The sequence below is a fragment of the Canis aureus genome, chromosome 2 (genome assembly GCF_053574225.1).
Source record: "Canis aureus isolate CA01 chromosome 2, VMU_Caureus_v.1.0, whole genome shotgun sequence".
Lineage (NCBI taxonomy): Eukaryota > Metazoa > Chordata > Mammalia > Carnivora > Canidae > Canis > Canis aureus.
In genome coordinates, this window is record NC_135612.1 from 55,545,294 (window position 1) to 55,568,326 (window position 23,033).

The window sequence follows — 23,033 nt, forward strand, 5'->3', positions numbered from 1 at the left end:
GGGTGGAGGTTCCTGACCAGGGCTAAGCAAAAGCCAAGAGTCATCTGCGTGGCTCGATTCAGGTCAAGGTGAACATATAGACATGAAGACACCCCATCTGCTAATCTGTCTGCTCTGCTATGGGAATGGACCCAAGTGATGGTGAGTCGCCCTGGGGGCCCTATCCAGAAATGAAGGATGTCGGAAGAACACAGTGGACCTTCCGTGGCAGCAGCCCTGGGGTACCATGGTCAGGTCTCGCAGGCCAAGTAGCTGCTCCAGTGTGGAGAGAGGCCCCGAGCCCTGGAAGGGGAGCTGCGGGGAGTCCCACCCCTTCTGAAGACGAGCACCACGGAAGACCAAGGACCTGCATTCCTTGGTCCTGGCCAACGCAGGGCCGGTCTGATAGCAGCTCTGTGCCCAGGAAACTACTCAGAGTACTGAGATTTCCATGTGAATAACCACATCTGAGGCCAGTGGAAAATTCTAATTAATTCTTCTAAACTTCAAAAATCTAATGGTATTTAAAGAAGAGAGGTAAAAAGGATTTTTAAAAAGCCAGTAGTTAATATTTACTGACTACTTCCCATCTGCCAGGCTTTACACGTGACCTCTCCTTTAGGATCATAATGATCCTTTGGGGGAGGTGTACAGGTGGGGAAATGGGGGCTCAGAGAGCCCAAGGACCTGCTGTGGCTTACACAGTAAGTGGCAGATCTGACATGTGAAATCAGTTCTAAGTGACATGGTCACCCTCCCTCTTAATCATTATGCTATGCTCTCTTTCTAAAATAATAGCTGTCTGTAAGAGGCAGTTTTTGATGTGGTTTCCAATGATCCCCACCTCCCGGTAATTATGCCCTTACATAATCCCCTCCCCTTGAGTATGGTGGTAGTGGTTGGGGGGACCTGTGACTTGCTTTTAACTGAAAGAATACAGCAAAGGTGATAGGATGTCATCGTGCAAGTAAGTTCCACGGAACATTAATGTCTGTCTTGCTAGCAGATTCTCTTGACTCTCTTCACAGCTTTGGTGAGGCATGTTGCCATGCTGGGAGACCCACATTTGCAGGAACTGAGAGTGGCCTTCAGCCAACAGCCAGAGGGAAACTGAGGCCCTCTGTTCAACACCCCCTGGGGAACTGAAATTCCTCCAACAACCACTTGGAAACTTGGAGGTCAGATCTTTCCACAGTTGAGACCTCAGATGAGATCCCAGCCCTCGTTTATACCTTAATGACACTTCATAAAAGACCCAAAAGCAGAGGACCCAGCTAAGCCACGCTAGACTCTTGACCCAGAGAAAGGGTTTTAAGCTGGGAAGTTTGTGGCAATTTACCCAGCAAAAGATAACTGATACATTGACCTTCATAGAAAGTTTACTGTGTACCCCAGATCCTTACATCTTGATGGGCAAAATCAGAGAAGTCTACAAACCTCACCACAAAATTCAGAAATGCAGACCCTAGCTCTGGGAGATCATCTTGTCTCACCTGAAAAAAGCAAAAATGCTAGAACTAGGACACAGAAGTCAGTTCCTATAAGTGTGCAAATCAGTATAAATAGAAAAATTCAAGAGAAGCAGAACTTTCCAACCCAGGAGGCCGCCTTTCCCGCCCAGCAGGGAAAAGCTGAAGCCAGTCTGTATCAGAGAACAGAAACTACCTTCATACCCAATTTTATTCTCCTTTCTTTGGTGTTTGATGCTTAGGGAGTGTATTTCAAAAATACTCCCAATCCTTCTCCAGTGCTTTAAATAGAAAGCAGATGTTTCCGGATGGCAAAACGTTTCTTTAGGCAGACAATATAACCTACTGTTCCCTCGCATAGCCTTTTTAGAGCTGAATAAACACCAATTGCTGCTCATTGAACACATTTTGGAACCTGACAGTAATTGTCTCCAAGAATAATTAGACACTCTGTGCAACATATGTATGTTTGGAATATGAAACCCACTCAGCAGAGACACCACTCCTGCTCTGAACGATTCCTGGCTCCGTGTAAGATAATTCTGCAAAGAACTGGCATGACTACTTTTTGCAAGAAAAAAAAAAAAAGAGAAAAATGATGTTTTAATTTATCATAATCCTTCACTTGCAATTGCAATGCTCAGCTCCAGGCTTTTTCTGATATGAATCTGTAAAACCTCACAATTATTATTCCTACTTCTGACTTGAATGAACACAAACCATCCAGATATTATTTTAGAGCTATTTAAGAAGTGTTTCAGAGTCTCATAGGATGCCCTAACTAGTTTATCTACCTTGAGTCTTGAAAGCCTCCAAACATCAATCACACAGCACCAAGAGAAATGCTTGCTCTCAAACTAGATAGATGATAAGGCACAGCCCACCCATTGCAAAGGCCTTCCCTGGCTCTAGCCCCCAGGTGTGTTAGAATGGCCCACCAGCCCTGACCACCTGGCCTTGCTCCTCACCAGAGGGCCCTGCTGTTCTCCTGCCAGCACTTCCAAATCACTTACATTCCCAAATGTCCATGCACATGCCCTGCCTTGAGCCTAAATGTCCTCCCCCTTCGCTGGCCAGAAGAGCTCCTATTTGTCCTTCAAGTCCAGTCACAGCATCCTGAGATGTCTAATCTGTGCCCCTAAAACACAGGCCCTTGGTCTGGCACAGGGACCAGCAGTATGGGCTCACCTGGCTCCTAGCCCTTGTTCTAGATGGTTAATAAGGCCCTCAGCTATCAGGGTCAAATCTCCAAAGCCTAGACACAGAGTGGGTAAAAAAGGAGATAATGGGTAAAAGGTTCTTCTAGTACATTCTTCCATGCAAAGGATCTAACCTATGAGTGTATTGTGGTTCTACTTTCATACCAATCTCTTATTATGTTATATAATAAATATAACATATTATAATATATATAATAAATAGAACATAATAAAGTTGTTAAAGATAATACAATGGCACACCTAAAACACCCAGGAAAATCAACTGAAAAAGCAATTATGAATAATTACATTCAGTAAGATGACTAGTTATAAAATTAACAAAAAATAAAATCAACAGCCTTCCTATATACACAAACAACCTCATAGTTGATATAATGGATTTTTAAAGATCCCATTAACAGCAGCAACCAAAAAGACACCATTTCTAGAAATCTGTTGAAGTGTGCAAGATATATATTAAGAATATTAAGGTAAGAATTTCTAAAGGCACAGAAAAACAAACTTTAATAAATAACACACATTCTGTTCTTAAATAAGAAAAGTCCATATAAAGATGTCGAGAACCCCTATGTTAATGCATACATTTATCACAATATCAACAAGAATATGTTTAGAACTAGACAGGATTATTCACGTGGGAAACTCACCCTATGAAGATAACTAAGAAAATTCTGAAAATGAAGAGCAATCAGATTTAGCCCTGTCAGAAAATTAACAAAGAAAAAAAAATTAAAATAAATAAATAAATAAATAAATAAGGAAATTAACAAAGCAGGAAGCCACAAATGTTGGAGAGGATGTGGAGAAAAGGGAACCCTATTACACTGTTGGTGGGAATGTGAACTGGTGCAGCCACTCTGGAAAACTGTGTGGAGGTTCCTCAAAGAGTTAAAAATAGACCTGCCCTACGACCCAGCAATTGCACTGCTGGGGATTTACCCCAAAGATTCAGATGCAATGAAACGCCGGGACACCTGCACCCCGATGTTTCTAGCAGCAATGTCCACAATAGCCAAACTGTGGAAGGAGCCTCGGTGTCCATCGAAAGATGAATGGATAAAGAAGATGTGGTCTATGTATACAATGGAATATTCCTCAGCCATTAGAAACGACAAATACCCACCATTTGCTTCAACGTGGATGGAACTGGAAGGTATTATGCTGAGTGAAATAAGTCAATTGGAGAAGGACAAACATTGTATGTTCTCATTCATTTGGGGAATATAAATAATAGTGAAAGGGAATAGAAGGTAAGGGAGAAGAAATGTGTGGAAAATATCAGAAAGGGAGACAGAACATAAAGACTCCTAACTCTGGGAAACGAACTAGAGGTGATGGAAGGGGAGGAGGGCCGGGGGTGGGGGTGAATGGGTGACGGGCACTGAGGGGGTCACTTGACGGGATGAGCACTGGGTGTTATTCTGTATGTTGGTATATTGAACACCAATAAAAAATAAATTTATTATTAAAAAAAAAGATTTAGCCCTGTCAGATGCTGAAATACATAACTGTAGAGTTATAGCACATGAAACGAGGAAGTATTGAGCGAAGAAGTAAATTAATGGAACAGAACAGTTAGAAATAGAAGCCAGAGGAATTAAGTGCACAATACAGGTGGTACTGCTGATCAGCAGGGGGCACGGGAGTAGGTCCACATACCCCATTACAACAAGGGATTAGCAACTCCTGGGGTGGGGGGACCTGCCCCTCTGGTCCTTAGCCAGAAGCCTGTCTCCTCGCCTGGTCTGAGCACAGCCAAGTGGGTCACAGCAGGCCCATTCTATTAAAGTTACTTCTGCCTGCCCCAAAACTGCCTAGGTTAACACAACTGATAAACGAGAGACCTCATATAAGTCATATTTGTCACAAACTCTCCTCCTCCACTAACGGGATTCTCTGTTTTGGGTCACACTAACATCAGAGAATGGAAGGAGACAAGTGACTCTGATGAATGCTGATGGCCTTTCTTAATGACGCTGCCTCATATCCCAGAGGGCTTGACAGTTTCTCAGGAGCTCTCCGTACACTCATTTGCCGTGGGTCCCCCTATGATGCAGGGTTGATGAAGTTCCAGGACTGATTCACAGCTGTGGGCTGCCCCAGAGGGGCCATCTGATCCAGTCCCCTGTGCTCTGGGAAAGGGTCAGGAGTCTCCAAGTGGGGTGGTGGTCCCGAGCAGTGGGGGGGATCCCAACGGTGAGGAGGGCAAGAGACAGGGTTTCTGAGAAGCAAATCTGATATGAAGGGTAAAGACTAGCAAGGGGTACGGTGGGAGCTTCTCTGAGGACGCAGAATAAGAAAACAGGTTATGGGAGGACAAGACCAAGGGCAGGACCGAGAGAAAATAATGGACGCCTAGGTGGCTCAATGGTTGAGCGTCTGCTTTCAGCTTAGGGCAGGTCCTGGGATGCAGTCCCATATCGGGCTCCCTGCAGGAGCCTGCTTCTCCCTCTGCCCGTGTCTCTGCCCCTCTCTCTGTGTCTCTCATGAATAAAAGATACTAACTTTTAAAAAGAGAGACAGAGAGAGAGAGAATAAAACAAACTCACCAGGGTGATAACTGAGAGACATGAGGGAAACTTCTGGCGTAATATTCAATATCTTCATCTGAGTGATGCTTACTCGGTTGTGTTCACTTTGTGAAAACTCACTGAGGTGTACACTTGTAATTTATGTATGCACTTTCCTGTATATACATAACTTTAAAAATATATCATATGTGGGCAGCCCGGGTGGCTCAGCGGTTTAGCGCCGCCTTCGGCCTGGGGCCTGATCCTGGGGACCCGGGATCGAGTCCCACGTCGGGCTCCCTGCATGGAGCCTGCTTCTCCCTCTGCCTGTATCTCTGCCTCTCTCTCTCTCTCTCTCTCTCTCTCTGTTTCTCTCATGAATAAATAAAATCTTGCAGTTTTACGCAAAATTGACAAAAATGATGATACACCAGAAATGAATCTGGTTAAAGAACTGATTAAAAAACAAACCCACCTCTCTGAAAACTATATAACACTGATGAAAGAAATTGAAATTACAAAGAAATGGAAAGACATTCCACGCTCATGGAGTAGAAGAACAAATCTTGTTAAAACACCTATATTGTCCAAAGCCATCTACACATTTAATGCAATTTCTATCAAAATATCAACAGCATTTTTCACAGAGCTAGGACAAACAATCCTAAAATCTGTATGGAACCACAAAAGACCCTGAATAGCCAAAGCAATGTTTAAAAAGAAAAGTGGAGCTGGAGGCATCACAATTCCTGATTTGCAGCTATGTCACAAAGCTGTAGTCATCGAAACAGTCCGGTACTGGCATAAAAACAGATACACAGGGGATCCCTGGGTGGCTCAGCGGTTTGGCGCCTGCCTTTGGCCCAGGGCACGATCCTGGGGTCCCGGGATTGAGTCTCGCGTCAGGCTCCCGGCATGGAGCCTGCTTCTCCCCCTGCCTGTGTCTCTGCCTCTCTCTCTCTATCGTGAATAAATAAAATCTTAAAAAAAAAAAAAGATTTAAAAAAACAGATACACAGATCAACGGAAACAGAGAACCTAGAAATGAACCCACAATTATATATAGTCAATTAATCTTTGACAAAGCAGGAAAGAATATCCAATGGGAAAAAGACCGTCTCCTCCACAAATGGTGCTGGAAAAACTGGATAGCAACATGCAAAAGAATGAAACTGAACCATCATTCTTTTTACCATATACAAAAATAAACTGAAAATGGATTAAAGACCTAAATATGAGACCTGAAACCATAAAAATCCTAAAGAGCAAAGGCAGTAAGTTCTCTGACATCAGCTGTAGCAATATTTTTCTAGATTTGTCCCCTGAGGGAAGGGAAACAAAAGTAAAAATGAACTATTGGTACTACACCAAAATTTTAAAAGTTTCTTTCTGCACAACAAAGGAAACTATCAATGCTAAAAGGCAACCTCCAGAATTGGAGAAGATATTTGTACATGACATATCTGATAAAGGGTTAGAATCCAAAATATATTAAGAACTCCTAAAATTCAACACTCCAAAAATGAAACTGATTTTAAAATGGGCAGAAGAAATGAACAGACATTCTTCCAAAGAAGACATCAGATAGTCAACATGACTCATCATCAGGGAAATGTAAATCAAATCACAAAGAAATATCACCTCACACCTGTCAGAATGGCTAAAATCAACACAGGAAACAACAGGTGATGGTGAGGATGCAGAGAAAGGGGAGCCCTCTTGCACTGTTGGTGGGAATGCAAACTGGAGCAGCCATTCTGGAAAACAGTACAGGAGTTCCTCCAAAAATTAAAAATAGAACTACCCTATGATCCAACAATCATACTACTGGGTATTTACTCAATGTATACAAAAACACTAATTCAAAGGGATACATGCACTCTGATATTTATAGCAGCTTTATTCACATTAGCCAAATTATGGAAATAGCCCGTGTCCATCGATAGATGAATAGATGAAGATGTGGTACATATACACAATGGAATATTATTCAGCTATAAAAAGGAATGAAATTTATACTTTTTATTTTATAATAAATAAAAAAGGAATTTATAAAAAAGGAATAAAATCTTGCCATTTGCAATGACATGGATGGAACTAGAGAGTATTATGGTCTAAATGAAATAAATCAGTACAAGAAAGATAAATACCATATGATTTCACTCGTGTGGAATTTAAGAAAACTAACAAAAAAAGAGATGAACCAAAAAACATATTCCTAACTCTAGAGAACACACTGCTGGTCAGCAGAAGGGGAGAATGGGGGAAACAGGTGATGGGGATGAAGGAAGCACCTGTTGTGATGAGCACCTGGGGATGTATGGAAGTGTTGAATCACTATATTGTATACCTGAAACTAATATTACACTGCATGTTAACTGGAATTTGTTTTATTTTATTTTATTTTATTTTATTTTATTTTTATTTTTTATTTTTAACTGGAATTTAAATAAAAACTTTTTTAAAAAACCCACCTCACCAGTAATACTGCAATGTCACCCCATATTCATACGGCACCCCTCTATTCCTATCTAGACCCTCTCTCCCTCCTCCACACATACATCTATCTTTCCTTTGCCCAACCAATCTTCTGGGCTTGGTAGGTGAGGGGGAAGTGGCTCTCCAGATGCAGAAGATGTGCTCGGAGACAAGCCAGCTAACGTAGCTATGGGAGAGGGGACAAGAGATGAAGCCAGAAGGTAGGCCCAAGCTAGATACCCACGGACTCAGGATGCCACACTAAGGAAACCAGTCTCTACCTTGGGGGCCACTATCTCCCAACTGTGCTCCATGGAAAGTTTATGTCAAAGCTGTTTTCTCTTCAAATACATTCCAAGAAACACACATTGTAGGAAAAAATGTTAAATGCATTTGGATAGTTGTTTTCTTAATTATGTAACATCATCTTTAAGAAATGGTATTTTAAGGGATGCCAGGGTGGCTCAGTGGTTGAGCTCCTGCCTTTGGCCCAGGGCATGATCTTGAAATCCCCAGACTGAGTCCCACATCGGGCTCCCTGCATGGAGCCTACTTCTCTCTCTGCCTGTGTCTCTGCCATCTCTCTCTGTCTCTTAGTATTTTCAGGGCACCTGAGTGGTTCAGTGGTTGAGCCTCTGCCTCTGGCTCAGGTCATGATCCCAGGATCCTGGGATCGAGTCCCACCTTGGGCTCCCAGAGGGAGCCTGCTTCTCCCTCTGCCTATGTCTCTGCCTCTGTGTGTCTTTCATGAATAGGTGAAAAAAAATTTTTAAGGCTATTTTCAGAGCACCTGGGTGGCTGAGTCAGTTACACATCTGACTTTGGCTCAGGTCATGATCTCAGGGTCCTGGGATGCAGACCCATGTCAGGCTCCCTGCTCAGCGATGGAGTCTGCTTCTCCCTCTCCTTCTACTCCTCCCTCCACTTGATGAATAAATAAAGATGAATGGATAAATTCATTCTCTCTAATGAATAAATCTCTCTCTAATGAATAAATAAAATCTTTTTTTAAAAAGAAAAAGAAATGGTATTCTCTATCCAAGACTGCTGGAAATCACCTGGGAGCTGTGAAATGCACCAGCTCTTGTCATTGGAGCTGCACAGGAGCGTATGATCTCCACTTGCAAACTGGCCATCACCTCGATGGCACCTTCTGTTCACGTTGTGCCTGTGGAAGATATACTGTCTTAGGATTTTCACATGTATTCATGATTTTATTCCATATGTAGCATATTGAGAGCATTTACGCTATCAAAACTCCTTCTATCTGAACCTATGATTTTAAAAAAAGGAGTTTTAAACAAAAAAGCAGAGTTCTATGATTCGTGTACTGTGAACACCAAGCCAAGAATCAGAATACATCCCAAGTGACGATTTCTAAAAAGCCAGGTGGCAAGCTGCCCAAGTCATAACGATTAATGAATCCTGGGACAGCTAATTCAGGAGAGCACAAAATATTGCCAAAGGAGCAGTTTGTGCTCTTCTTCTTGCTATAATACATCTGTGCACAGAGTTTCATATTACACTGCAATGAAAACAAAATATAGAAGACTTTATGCCACACCTGATATGAGGCTATGACTTGGCAACATTATGCCCAATCACAACAGATGTGATTTTTCTTAAAGGACTGGAAAAATAATGTTCTCAATTTTAAATGCTGAGGGCTTTTGTATTCATCTATAGCAAAATGAGGAGAATGGAGGGTGACTGCTAATGGGTTCTGGGTTTCTTTGAGGAGGGATAAAAATGTTCTAAAATTAGACTGTGTTGATGGTTGCACAAGTTCTGATTAAAAAAAAAATCAATGAATTGTATATTTCATAAAACTGAGTTGCACCGTGCCTACCTGAGTTAAATTGCAATAAAACGACTTTGGTTTTTGTTTAAAGATCAAATGTGGACGAGAACAGGGAGAAAAAAGACCCAGTGACTAAGTTTCCCCGCTGCGGCTGTTGAGAAGTCTGCATCATGCTAAGCAAGCCCTGCCTACAGACCATCTAGCGGAGGTGCTGGAAGGCAGATGGGATCACTTCTCGAGGTAACTCTGTGAGGTTAGACTTCCTTGGGGAGTCCGCTGGGTGGATGACACTACTCAGAGAGACCAGGGGAGAAAGCAGAAGATGGATACCTGAACGCAGGGAGGCGCCCAGCACCGTGACAGGAAGAGGAGCCAGGAAAGAGTCTTGAAACTCAAGAAAGTCCTCAGAATCACTACGGCTGAAAATCATTTGGCTTCATATCCTATTGAAAGCTACCATGTTGCTCCTCTACCTTTTCTGGGACAGATGTCTGAATGATGCCCTAAAAAGATTTAAGAGTAGGGGCACCTGGGTGGCTCAGTGCCTGAGCGTCTGCCTTTGGGTCAGGTAGTGATCTCTAGGTCCTGGGATCGAGTCCCACATCGGCCTCCCCACGGGGAGCCTCCTCCTTTCTCTGCCTAGGTCTCTGTGCCTCTCTTTCTCTCTCATGAATAAATAAAATCTTAAAAAAAAAAAAAAAAAGATTTGAGTCCTCGCTTGTCTCAGAGACACAATGGGGTTTGATTTTACCTTCTGCTTCTTTCTGGGCGCTTTCTTCCTGGCAGGGACAAAGCTGAATTAGTGGAAGAACTCCTTCAAATGGGGCTGTCTCTCATCTTTACGAGTCAGGGAGGAACCACGTCCTGACCCTGGAGTTAGGGATGCTCGCCCCACCTGTGTGACCTAGGAGCAGGTCACTTCACTCTGAAAATAACCAGCCCAGGCAACTGTGAAGAGTCCACGTGGTAATGTGTGCAAAATGCTGGTTATTAACAGCAACCTGTTAAAGGAATGTTATAATACACTAATTATAGACAGAGATGCCACTGCAGGGAAGACAATTCCTTTTCCATCTTAGCTCAACTTGCCCAGACAGGATCTAGCTGCCTCTCCTAAGATCATCAAATTAAAACAAAAAATCTTCAAAAAGAATAACTATGCACAGTCATAATTTAAATTTTTGTTTCAAAGTCTAAAAAATTCAATAGTCTGAGATTTGTTTTCTCCTCTACTGGCAAATTGGTTTCGTGGCTCATTCTTCCCTTTAGGTTCCCAGGTGGCAGCCAGGGGATTCTAGTACAGGTTCAGGAAGCCAACCCCCATTTAAGTGTATGGCTAACACTCTGAATTCGGGTTTTGCGGGAGAAAAGCTATTCTTCTTTTCCTAGGACTTTTGTTCAAAATTAAAAACGCATGTTGGGAAGAGGCTGGTAACTTGCCAACTCAATTGCAAAAGGTGTAAAAGAAAACCAAAGGTGCAGACATACCTCACAAGAGCACCAGTGATGTTTTCATTTATACTAAAAATTGGTCTCTTGGGTTATTTGATCTTTTGATGCATTACAAAAAAACTTTATTTACAAAAACAGGTGGCAAGTATAGAGTTGCCAGATTTGGCATGCACATGTGCGTGTGCACTCTCTCTCTCTCTCACACACACACACACACACATCCACACTACAGAATTTCTGGCTCAACTTAAACTTCACATAAACAATGGACAGTTTTTACGTTATTGAGTTATAATTCAGACACATAAAACTCCCTCTTGTAAAGCACACAATTCTGTGAGTTTTAGTTTATTCACAGAATTGTGCAGCACCACCACTATTTAATTTCAGAGCATTTTCATCACCCTTCAAATCCCATACTCATCAGCACTCACTCCCATTTCTCCTCCACCAGCTCCAGGTAACCACTGATACGTGTTCTGTCTCCATGGATTTGCCTGTTCTGGACATGTGACATCAATGCAATCATATACTATGTGGCATTCTGGGTCTGGCTTTTTTCACTGAGCACAGCATTTTCTGGCTTCCTCTATGTTACAGCGTGTCTTGATGTTCCATTGGTTTTTGTGGCTGAACATTAGTCCATGGTATGGATACACTACATTTTGTTTCTCCATTCATCAAGGGACAAACATTTGTATGGTTTCCACCTTTTGGCTATTATAAATAATACTGCTATGAATCATTTGTGTATTACCGTAATGTGAATATGTGTTTTCTTGGCTCTTGGGTACATACCTAGGAGTGGAATTGCTGGGTCACAGGGTAGGTTTGCTGAAAATCTGCCAGACTGATTTCCAAAAGGCTGCACGACTCTGCATTCCCACCGGTAGTGCAGGAGGGTTCCGATCTGTCCACATCCTCCCTAGGTACTTATCATACTCTAGGACCTAACTGAAGGTGACCCACACCCCAAATTGACAAATGTGTGCCTACTCTGTGTTTCCACTACCTTCCTTGGTTGCTGCTGCCGAGGAGGAGGAACCAGACCGCTTATTTCAAAATCTTTTATTAACAGGAGAATTTTTTTTCATGCTTTTAAAAACACAGAAAAACACAGAGAGATGGAGTTTAGGGAGAGGCAAGAAAGGAATTTGGTAAATAACGCAGCCAATGGTTTTTACATAAGGCAATCTTGGAAGACACAAGCAAACCTACAGACTGTTGGGTGGGCCACATTTCAAGGCTAGGAAGATGTCCTCCTGGGTTCTGCCATTCTCAGCTTGTCTGGAGTGGCCTGGACAGTGACAACTCTGCATCTCTGTGCCCTGGAGGGGGGGGTGCTTAGAGAGGTCCCCAATGCCCACAGGGCATCCCACTTTTCTTACTTTGTCTCTAAGTTACTTTGACCATCCTGCAGAAGCCTGAACTACAAGGAGAGGAGAGCTCCAGATCCTTTTAATACCTCTTTTGTGCAACTGGAAACTCCCTGGCTGCTCCTGGCCTGTGGTGCCTGCCAGCAGGGTCCGACAGCCTGACCTGATAACCCCAGCCCAGAGCCCAAGGCCCTCCTGGTCCTCATATCTCTGCCACTGCCCTCACTTTTGGTATCTCATCCCAAGTAGCACTGTGAGGCCACCTTCCTTACAGCCACAGAAGCCATGCTCAGAAGAGTCATCTATGGATAGGCAGACAAGCAACCACACAGTCCAGCTCTGCAAGCCTTAGGAAATAGTTCTTGCCCCAGTCCCCTGCCTGGACCCTTTGTCCAGACTCCCAGGTATAGGGACTGTACACAGCACAGTCCCTCAGCCTCGTGTTCTGGGAGGTCTCAGGTACTATCTCTCTTTTGTCATTTATTCAGAAAGTATGCAGGGCTTGTGGAAAAAAGTTTGTTGGTCCCTCAAAAGTTAAACATAGAATTATCAGAGGACCAGCAACCCCATGTCAAGGCACATACCCCAAAGAGTTGAGAGCAGGAACTCAAACAGATACTTGTACACTACTGTTCACAGCAGCATGGTTCACCATTGCCAAAAGGCTGAAACAACCTAAGTGTCCACCAACAGACGTGGCTAGACATATAATGGAACAGCATTTAGAGATAAAAGGGATGAAATTTTGATATGTGCTACAACACAGATGAACCCTGAAAATACGCTAAATGAAATAAGCCAGACACACAAGGATAAAAACTGTATGATTCCACTTCCGTGAATCGAACAGTCAAATTCTTAGAGACGGAAAGTAGAATGGTGATTATCCAGAGCTGGGGGCGTGGGGAACGGGGTGTTACTGCTTAGTGAGGACAGAGATTCTGTTTGGGAAGATGAAAAGGATCTGGAGGTGGAGGGTGGTGACAGGTGCACAGCAGTGTGAATGTTCTGGATGCCACTGAATTGTGAATACATTTAGAAACAGTTAAAATGGAGAACTTTATGTTGAGAATATTTTACCACAACAGCAGAGGGCTAGGCACAGCTCCTGGGGGGGCAAGGAGGAAATGATGACCTCAGGAGGACGTGGCGGGAAGAGCATCTCAATCTAGAGAACAGCTGAAAGGCACAGAAGAAACTGCAAAGGGCACACACTGAGCAGGCAGGTGAAGCACAGGAGGTGGGGAGGCTGGGCAAGCAGAGGGGGATGAGAGAAGAACAGAGAAGAGGGCTAACACTGAAGCCTGGGAGCACAGTTTCCAGGCGGGATGGTCCACAGCATTTAATGGTTCCACAGGACTACGGACGAGGATTAAAGTTATACCTTCTCAGTAAAAGGGACACTGTGAACTAAATCAATGAGAGAGCCTTTCAGCATCAAATTGGAAAGGATGGAAAAAAATGAATTGCTTGCCATGGGGTGTGGTAATGGTCGTGTTAACAATGTGAGCATAATGAAGGCCCCTGAACTGCACACCTGAAAATGGTTAAGATAGTACATCTTATGTATGTTTTACCAGAACAAAAATATTTTAAGAAATCCAGTCTGCTAGAGTGGAATACATTGCTCTCTTGTACGCTACAAATGGGTAAAATTTGATGGAATTCTCTGGGACGTAATTTATCACCACGTAGCCAGAGCTTTAAAACTGTCCACTCCTGAAGCCAACAATTCTGCCTCTAGGAATCTACTCAGGGGCTAAGACAAGGGTGCACAAAGATAGTTAGGCAAAAGAACAGCCACTGAAGAGTGATTTTTGGAAAATGGAAAGAAACACACATATACACAAAAATCTTGTAAATAATCTAACGGCTCCAGAGTGAGGCACTTGCTAAATAAAGCACCATATATACATGCAGTAAATACCATTCAGCCTTTAAAAACTATAAATGCATACTTACTAATGTGGAAAGGTGTTTCTTCTTTATCTGTTATGATTTATTCTCTGCTTCATTTCAGTTCAATGATTTATACCCAGAAGTGACAAAATAAGGGACCACCAAGAGTGTCAGAGTCCCAGATTCTCTAAACAGAACTAGCTAGACCCTGGAGGACTTGGATGTCACCCAAAATCTCTTGCTTCAGCAAAAACAAAGCAAACAACAAAAAAAAGGGGGGGGGGGACCTCTTAAGTTCCAGAATTCCCACAAAAGCTAGCCAACACTAGGACTGTGGATGTTAAGGACATGGTATTAAGAGAAAAGATAAGGTTACGAAATAGCATCATGCTATGCTATTTTTTTTAATTTTATTTATTTGTTCATGAGAGACACACACACACACACAGAGAGAGAGAGGCAGAGACACAGACAGAGGGAGAAGCAGGCTCCATGCAGGGAGCCTGATGTGGGATTCGATCCCCGGAGTCCAGGATCACACCCTGGGCTGAAAGCAGTGCCAAACCGCTGAGCCACCTGGGCTGCCCTGCTCTTGTTCTTATAAACATGTACACTAATATAGATACATACTTACTTAACAAACTTCTACTACACTAAGAGGGCTGAGCTAAGCACTAAGAATATCCCAGCAAACAAGCCACCGCCACTGCCTGAGGCTTCAGGGTGCTCCCTACCTGTGTGCATGGGATGAGTATGCAATGGTGACCTTGCAGCTGGGGGTTTGTCTGGCAGGAAAGAGAACAGGTTTATGGAATGCATGCAACACGGAATGGTATCTGGACAAGGGAGTGGCCCATGTCTCTTGCTTCCCAAGTTAAAGGTCAAATAATGTACAATCACATGGACCAAATAAGACAGGTCTGAGAGGGCCCCGACACCACAGCGGACAGAGGGAGAGGCAGGTCCTCTCGAGAACTTTCTACAGCATAGTGCCTATACTTAACAATGTGACACTATATATGTAGAAATTTGCAGAGGGTAGATCTTATGGTGTTTCTCCATGCACACGCACATGCAGATAATGATGCAGAGGGCAGGAGGAAGCTTTCAGGGGGAATAGAAATGTTTATGGCAGAGATTGTGGTGACCGTTTCATGGGTGTGTACTTATCTCCAAATTCATTAAGTTGTATGTGTTTTTTTAAACAAAACAGGTTTAATGATTAAAACAGATGAATTATTAGGTTTATATAACCATTAACTAAGGGAAGCCCTAGAGCCAGAAATAAGCATCTTTAAATTGCATGCAAAGTCTAGTTACCATAAAAAACAAGTAATACCAAAATATCTCAGCTTCCTAGTATAGACTCCAGGTCTTTTATTTCCAACTCTTGGTAATCAAAATATGTACACTTTTGCATGCTACTGGTGGTGGAGAAATAAGATTATTTGTATATGTACAGTTTCTTGTACTTAAATCACTTTTAAGTGATTAAAAAAAAAAAAGTTTAGATAGCAAGGGGACAGACATGACAGGAACCAGATGGGGACTTGGCATCAAAGGAACTGAACTCACAAGGTCCCCCTGTCCCTGGCCCTGAGCACTCAGGTGCTTGGCTGGAGATCTCCAAACCATGGGCTGATCTAGAAAAAGCCAGAGCCCTCAGTATGAGTTATTATTTGGGTTTGATTCTACCTCACAGTTAAGCCACTGGTTTCCAACCTCGTGACCAGGTAGTAATTTATTATTTGTATCTTCCCTGTAGACCCCATTTATTGAAAGACTTTGGCCTTCCAGGTGGTATTTATGAAAGAATAATTTGTTTTCTCTTTTCTTTATTGATCAAAGTCACCTATAACTGCCAACTAGCTTTCTAATCAGCAGGATTTTACCAAGGTGGCCTTAAGAACTGATAGGATTCCAGCCAAAGGCAGAGGGGTACATTAGCTGCCAGCTCGAGTAGTCTGAGAGCAGAACAACTGCCCTTTGTCTTGGGGAAAGAATGAAACAGCGAGGACACCTGTCCCCGCTTTCCCAGGCCCCTGGGTGGGAACAGCTGGACTGCCATTTCCCTTTGTGCCCAAGAGGTACAAGCACTGGAGGGTTGGGGCGGGGGAGGGAGGGAGGGAGGGAGGGGAATCTGTCCAGTGGGGGCAGGAACAAGGACCAGTAGTACATGCATAAGGGAGAAGTGACACGTTCAAAATTTAACATTACCAGGCCGAAGCACTGGAAGTCTCAAGGAGGAAACCTAGTACATAAAGGTAAGCCCATTGTTCTAGAGCCGTGTGCATTTACTGGGACACAGGGAAACTGTGCACCTCCCTCCAGCCCTTTATTCACTGCAGTCTCATGCACACAGTAGGTCCAAAATATTTGCTAAACAAAATTATTTGGCTTTGATGTAATGTGGCAATTCTATCACCTGTGCCCAGCAAGGAAAAACTCCTGTTATTTCCCACAACTGTCAAGCACTCATCTAGTTCAAAGGGACAGGGGTGGGGCCCCAACACAGGCCGCCTTCAGCCCCTGGGGGCAGCCCTGGGCCAGTGGGTGAGGCCTGAGCCCTGCAGGACAGGGCCAGCTGGGTCCCAGGTGGACCAGACACTGTGGAACAGTATAGGGTGGGCATCCTGGAGAGTCCCTGCAGGAAAGCTGGGGCCAGGAGCTGGCAGGGCTGCTGGAGCCTCACACCACTCACACATCGGACTCTGGCCCTCTGTCTGCACTCATAAGAGTCCTTGAAAAATCCAACGCTTGGCCCCAGGAGCAGAAGGATGAATGCAGTACCACACTCCCAGACTGCACTCTCTGTCGGGAACAGCAGGTGAGCGCTGAGCACAGAGCCGGCACGTCCTGGGGCTCAGGGAAGGCAGCCAGAGGTCTCTGCCAGGGATCATCTAGGGCAGCAAGATCTTGTTGGGACAGGACACCATGTGCACAGATGCCCCTCCTACCAGGGTCTCATTTCCATTCCACTTGAGTCCCAGGCCCCACAAAAGCAGGGAGCTCACTTGTTCCTGCCTCTTCATCAAGAACTGTTCCTACACACTCGCATCTGTATGTGAGGACCCCCTGAGTGCACCTGCAGTCCAGGTGCCTCTGCTAAACTCAGCACCTGCACCTCACCTGCTTGCAGGCTCCCTAGCAGCCCTAGTTTATGGACTCCCACTATCGGCTCCATGAGCAAACCAGAAACCAGGGAGCTCATGCACTTCACAGCCTGGGCTCATGCATCTCCCAGCTTCCTTGCATGCATCCTCCTCAAATGGGCCACAGGTGGGCTGAGCCCGCCTGCAAATGGCTATATCACACACAGTCTGAGGGTGTCCAGCTCTGGGTGTTCCTAAAAGATCTGCATACTCCTGTCCAATACCTGGCACATGGCAGATATCCGGAAGGTATCTAGGGAAAGGAGTGTCTTTTTCTCAATTGCACAGACAGCTCTGGGCTGGGAGCAAGAGGTTCTCCCCAAGCTTCTGTGTACAGAGCTAAGCCTGGGGCAACTGGAGTGGCCTGTGGGTCACTCGGACCATGAGTGGTCTCGTCCATCTACCTGCATACCATACTAATATGTGCTATGTGTTGTGACATTAGAAAAAGATTAGGAAACGCCAATTTGATTAGAATAGCCTCTTGCTGTGTCTAGATCCTTTCTGTCAGTACATAAACAAGCTCGGGTTTCTCCCATGTGCCCTGGACCTGCAAGTCAGCCACCCAACACGCCCTCCTGCCTACAGGCCCCTGCCCAGGACAGCAGCACCAGGCCGCTCAGCGGTACAAGACCTGGGGACCCCAGGTCAGGCTGGCCTGGTGCCCGAAACCGTAACGGGGTTGGTCTAGATGAGCCACCCCCCTTCCGAACTAGGTCATCACTCTCACATGTGAGGTCCCGGCCCCCTCCGTACATAATTATACATTACTAGGGGAACGATTCAGTTCTCCAGCTCTTCAACAAAGAGGCTTCACGGATCACCCAGACTGCAGATTCCAGCATTACTTACAAAAAGGTGAACCAGAAATATAATGGAACGTCCGCTACCAGGAGGAGTTAAGTCAGTAACTGAACACAAGAGTACTGTGTATCCACCTAAGAAAAAGCACGTTATTAGGATTACACAAATACTGTTCCTTGAGGACCCAAGAAATGTGCCGGGATCATATTTCTTTCCGGACAGTTTCAATGTCCAGAGCCAAGTGCTCCTCAAAGAAAAAGCTCCTGGCATCAAGGTCAGAGAGAAGCTTTTCATGAATGCTCCCTCAACTGTTTAAAAAGCAGCAGTATAGGGGTACCTGGCTGGCTCAGTGGGTGGTAGAGCATGCAACTCTTGACCTTCGAGCGATGAGTTCAAGCTCCATGTTGGGCATAGAGTTTAATTTTTTTTAAAAATTAAAAAATAAAAGCAAGTGTTACCTTAGTGTGCCTCCTATTTCGAATATTATGTGCTTGTGATTGTTTTTATTTTTTTTGTGGAGTTTTTATATTGCCTTCTTTTTCCTATTGAGTAAAAGAAAGAGTCCATCCTATCACCCTAGTGTCTTCCATCATCTTGTTTGTTCTGTCCATCGTCTGGAATCCATTCTAGTCTGTCCCAAAGATATTATTCTTGGAGCCAGTGACTCTCCAGTTCCAAAATACACTGGGTGGCCCGCTCACAGCCATCTGTCTGAGAGTTCTTGTCTCTGGACTCCTGGAAGGCACCCATACCCCCAACTGTCTCCTTCAGAGACATCCTCGTCTTACTGGTGTGGACCCTCAAAATGAGTAGGAAGTAACCCCTAAGAACCTGCACATCTGTAACTGCCTTTATGCTCAATTGGTTTGGCAAGCTCCGCCAGTTTCCTAGAGCTGCTGCAAAGGATCCACACTAACTTGGTGGTTTTAAACAACTGTGCCAGGAGAGCTGTGCTCTCTCCCAAGGCTCTGGGGAAAGATCCGTCTCCAGCCTCCTCATCTGGAAACCACAGCTTAGCATCTTCAAACCACTCTCTGCTGAAGTCCTGACATCCCCTTCCGTCTTCTGCTTCTGCCTCACAAGGGCACCTGTAATTGCATTTAGGGCTCACAGGGATCACCCCAATTTAAGACCCTTACTGTAATCTAATCCCATCTGCAAAGACCCTTTTACCATACACGGTCACATTTGCAGGTTTGCAGAGATTTGGGACCAAATATCTAAGGGGGGCATTTTTCAGTTGACCACACTGGATATGAAATTTTTTTTCAATAGTTAACAAATTATTTTCCCTCAGAGCATTGCTTTACTGCTACTGTCCTGCAACCACTTTATCTGATGAGAAGTTCATTTTGCTGGCTCTTCCTCTTGCTGACTCCTCAATGCTCCAGCACTCCATATTCTCGCCCTGGCTGATCATACTCATACCACAGCTCCAAACACCAACCACCCACACTGGGTGGCCAGACCAGTGTAGACTTTATTCTGCAATACTGGCACCCTCCTCCCAGCCTCGCCCCTGCCTCTAGGAGCTTCAGTTGAAGTTCCAACTGTTAGTACCCCTTCTGTCCCACCCTAGGTGGACCTGTGGGCTTGGTCCAGAGGCTCTCCGGAGTGCTGCAGGGCAGACTGGCCCCCACTGCTACCCCAGAGCCCCAACGCTGCACTCTGGGCTCCTCTGACACATTGTTGGCATCACCATTTCCCCTGCCTGCTTTCTATCATCTGGAAATTTGCTGCAATCTCTCAGCTGCTGATAATTCCCACCGTTCACCTTGCTGTTGTAGGATTATGCTCTTAGTAATGGCTTTATTAACATTTTAATGGGTTCTGGGGAGGGAAGGCATAAATAAGCACATGTGCTGAATCTTCCATCTTGGACTCTCGGTTACTCTCATTAATTTTTCAGTTACAACTTGCATATGCTTAAGAGACAGCAAACATTCTATTCTAAGCCCCCTGTCCATGGCTCCTCTTGGTGGGAGTTGGGGTGGGTAGTTGGGCAGGATTCAGACTTACATCCCACCTTGTCCCACCTCTGACACGTGCAGACCCTCCTGGTCTGAGCACCGCTGCTCAAGACACAGATCCGCCAGTCCGTGTGAAGGAACTGGCAAACTCCATGCAGGTTTCCTCTTTCCAGGATTTTTTAGAAAAGCAAAGTACTTCTGTGGCCTTCCCCATAACGCTGAATACATGCGCTGAGGCATTCAATGAAAAGCATGGGCAACTTTATGTCGAGAACATCTTTCGCTGATTCCATCAGTCCGAGAGAACCTTTTTACTCAAAAGCAAAGCCTGCATGATACATCCCTGCTTTACAAAGGCTCAAGTTTAAAAATAAACACAGGCATTTGAAGGAGCACAAAAATAGTCTGTGCCCACAGCGCTACAGAGCCTTACAACACTAGGCATATGCTGGCTCGGAAGGAGCGAGAGGCCACGGTCCATGGAAAGTTAGCCCTCACACACCTCAAACGAGTGACACAAGTTGAAGGGAGCCTTTTTTGCACCCGATCCCCTTGTTGACCCCACCCCATTCAAACCAACCACAGGCGTCCACCCTGTCCAGCTATTCACAAATGGGGTCTGAAGGTGGCCCCCTGGGGGTTGAGATTTGAGGCCTCACCCAGCCTTTGTTTCCACCTGACTTTGTGGTCTCCTCTTCAACAATCCCTAGACCCAACCTCCAGGCTTCACAAAAACAGAAGTCCCTGTTCAGCCCCTATCGGTGCTTTCAGGAAAGCTGTGCCCTCCTCCCAGCATGCTTCTTGCTCAGATCCACCCCCTCCCTGGTCAGAATCCCACACCCTTCAAGGCAAAGTGCAAACTCCTCAGCCCTTTCGTCAGGCACCCAGTTCCACCACCAGACTGCATTCTCTCCTGGGAGCCCAGCTCTCTGTACTTCCTCTGGGGCCCTTCTATCCTGTCTTGTCTTTGGGCACCTATTGGTGAGCTGTCACCCCCAAGCTGGGGTAAGCCCCCTTGGGCAAGGATCAGTCTTCATCTCCAGAGTTCCCACACAACCTCGAGAGAGAAGTGCTCAAAGTTGAAGCCAGAAGCTCTGAGTTGAACTTAAGTAGCCGAGGGCCCAGGGTGACAAGCTGCCAGCTAGTGGGATCCTAGCAGTTCCATGATGTAAGCAAGCAGATCCCTGTCAGCCAGCAGTGGAAACTCAACAGCAGAGCTGCCAGGTAATGCTTTCTCCCCACATGTACACACGTACATACAGGCGCGCGCAGTCCTACTCAGATCTACTGACCCTCCGAGCTCAGGCTGCAGCAGGATAATCAGAAGCCCAGTTTATGGCTCCCCAACCAGCACCTCCTCCCTTTATGCCAGCGTGCTGCATGAATGACCTTTCCCAATGTGCCCTGCCTGGCCTGAAAGCGCAACTCTGCCACGGCGAGCTTGAGGGCCATGGACTACGCCTTCTGTGCCATGTGACAGCCAGAGCCTGGCACCTCATAAACAGTTCTCAACAAAGGAGTGAAAGAGCAGGGTGCATGGAAAGATAACAATAGGGGTGGGAGCAAACACCTAGCAAATACTTTATCCTTCTTCAGGTTTGGAAGAAAAATGTACAGAGTACCAGCAGGCCTGCAACAGCTAGAAATAAAAGCCTTACAGAAGAGTGACGTGTTTTCCTATCACTCTCTGGTTGCTGTGTGGGCTACAGGTTATAATGCATCAAGTGGGGGACTGCAGTACTGGATCTTCCACGGTTTCTTCTCTCTTCCAGAAAAAGGTCTGATGCTTGACTTTTAGCAGAATGAGGCAGCCAGCAGGTGTCAGACAGCTGGGGCCCATGTGTGCGGCCCAGAGTCTGGCCCCAGAACAGCCTGTGCTTGTTCCCCTGTACCAAAGACACATCGCCTGTCCCCTCCAAAGGGCCAGATGGCTGTGTGTACACTTCTCCCTACTTCATTTTTATCTTCTCCAAGATTTGCAGGTTTCTGTGCACATTTACATCTCCAGTGAAATTCATGCCCCCCCCACCCCGTATCTGTTTTCTCCATAGGAAATGCCTTTCCATAGTCCTACAGTAAAGTCACCATTCCCCACCCATTCCCAGCTGTACCTCTGAAAAGGTGCTTCCTGGAGGTTTTAGCATGTGTGGGTCAGCAGCTGTGTGCTGCCATCCTGCTGGGCACTGACATCTGAATCTCACCTGATTTTCTCACCAACCTTGAGAAATCAGCATCCGAGTCTTCATTTCACAGAGGAAAACAGAAAAGGGAAAAAGATAAAGGAACTTGCCCAAGGTCACAGCCATTAAGTGACAATCACCGAAGCTGCCTGAGCCCAACACACAGTGAGTGCTTCAGGTGCCCTTCACGCTGGTCCCCAGAGATGTCCTCCATCTGTGCTCCCTAGACCACTTCGGCCACTCTTCCTTCTCTGATCACCACGGTCAGGTCAAGGCTCTCTTGAGGAGCTTGACGGGTCTCTGAGCAAACAGGCTCATCCTTACCTATCTCTCACGTAGGCTATCTTCCTTCAGCATCCCCACAGCCCTTCCCAACATCCCAACAGTCAGCAGAGTCCAAAAAATTCAACCTGAGTTCCTCAGACCTTCAAATTCCTATCCAAGGACTCACAACCCTGAATGGTACCTCTCAGGCCTGTTTGGACTGTGCTGACCAACGAACCACTAGATCAGTAAGATGAGGCTCTCCTGGTGTTTCAACCACCTGCCTCCTAGGTGGCCACAGAACACCTCCCCATGGCCCCAAGATCTCTCTGCAGCCTCCAACTACCAAAATGGGTCTCTTCCTCCCATAGCAGTAAACAAACACCTTGGGAAGCTCCCTTCTTCTCCCAAACTCCATGTCCCCCCTGCCCTCCACCCACATGAAGTAGGCCTCCTCCTGAGTATAGCCCTAGAAAGTT

The 23,033-nt window shown here is 45.3% G+C and overlaps 1 protein-coding gene across 3 annotated transcripts in view; it reads right to left on the minus strand.

The window, feature by feature from the left end:
• HOMER2 (homer scaffold protein 2) overlaps positions 1–23,033 on the minus strand; it is a 98,071-nt gene that overhangs the window by 53,803 nt on the left and 21,235 nt on the right. Inside the window, exon 1 of one of the 3 annotated variants that reach the window (XM_077873728.1) lies at positions 8,715–8,816. The exons of the other annotated variants lie outside the window; for them this stretch is intronic. The gene's annotated coding sequence lies outside the window, so the exon portion shown is untranslated. Of the gene's footprint in view, positions 1–8,714; positions 8,817–23,033 lie in introns of those variants that run through there. 3 annotated transcript variants of the gene reach the window in all.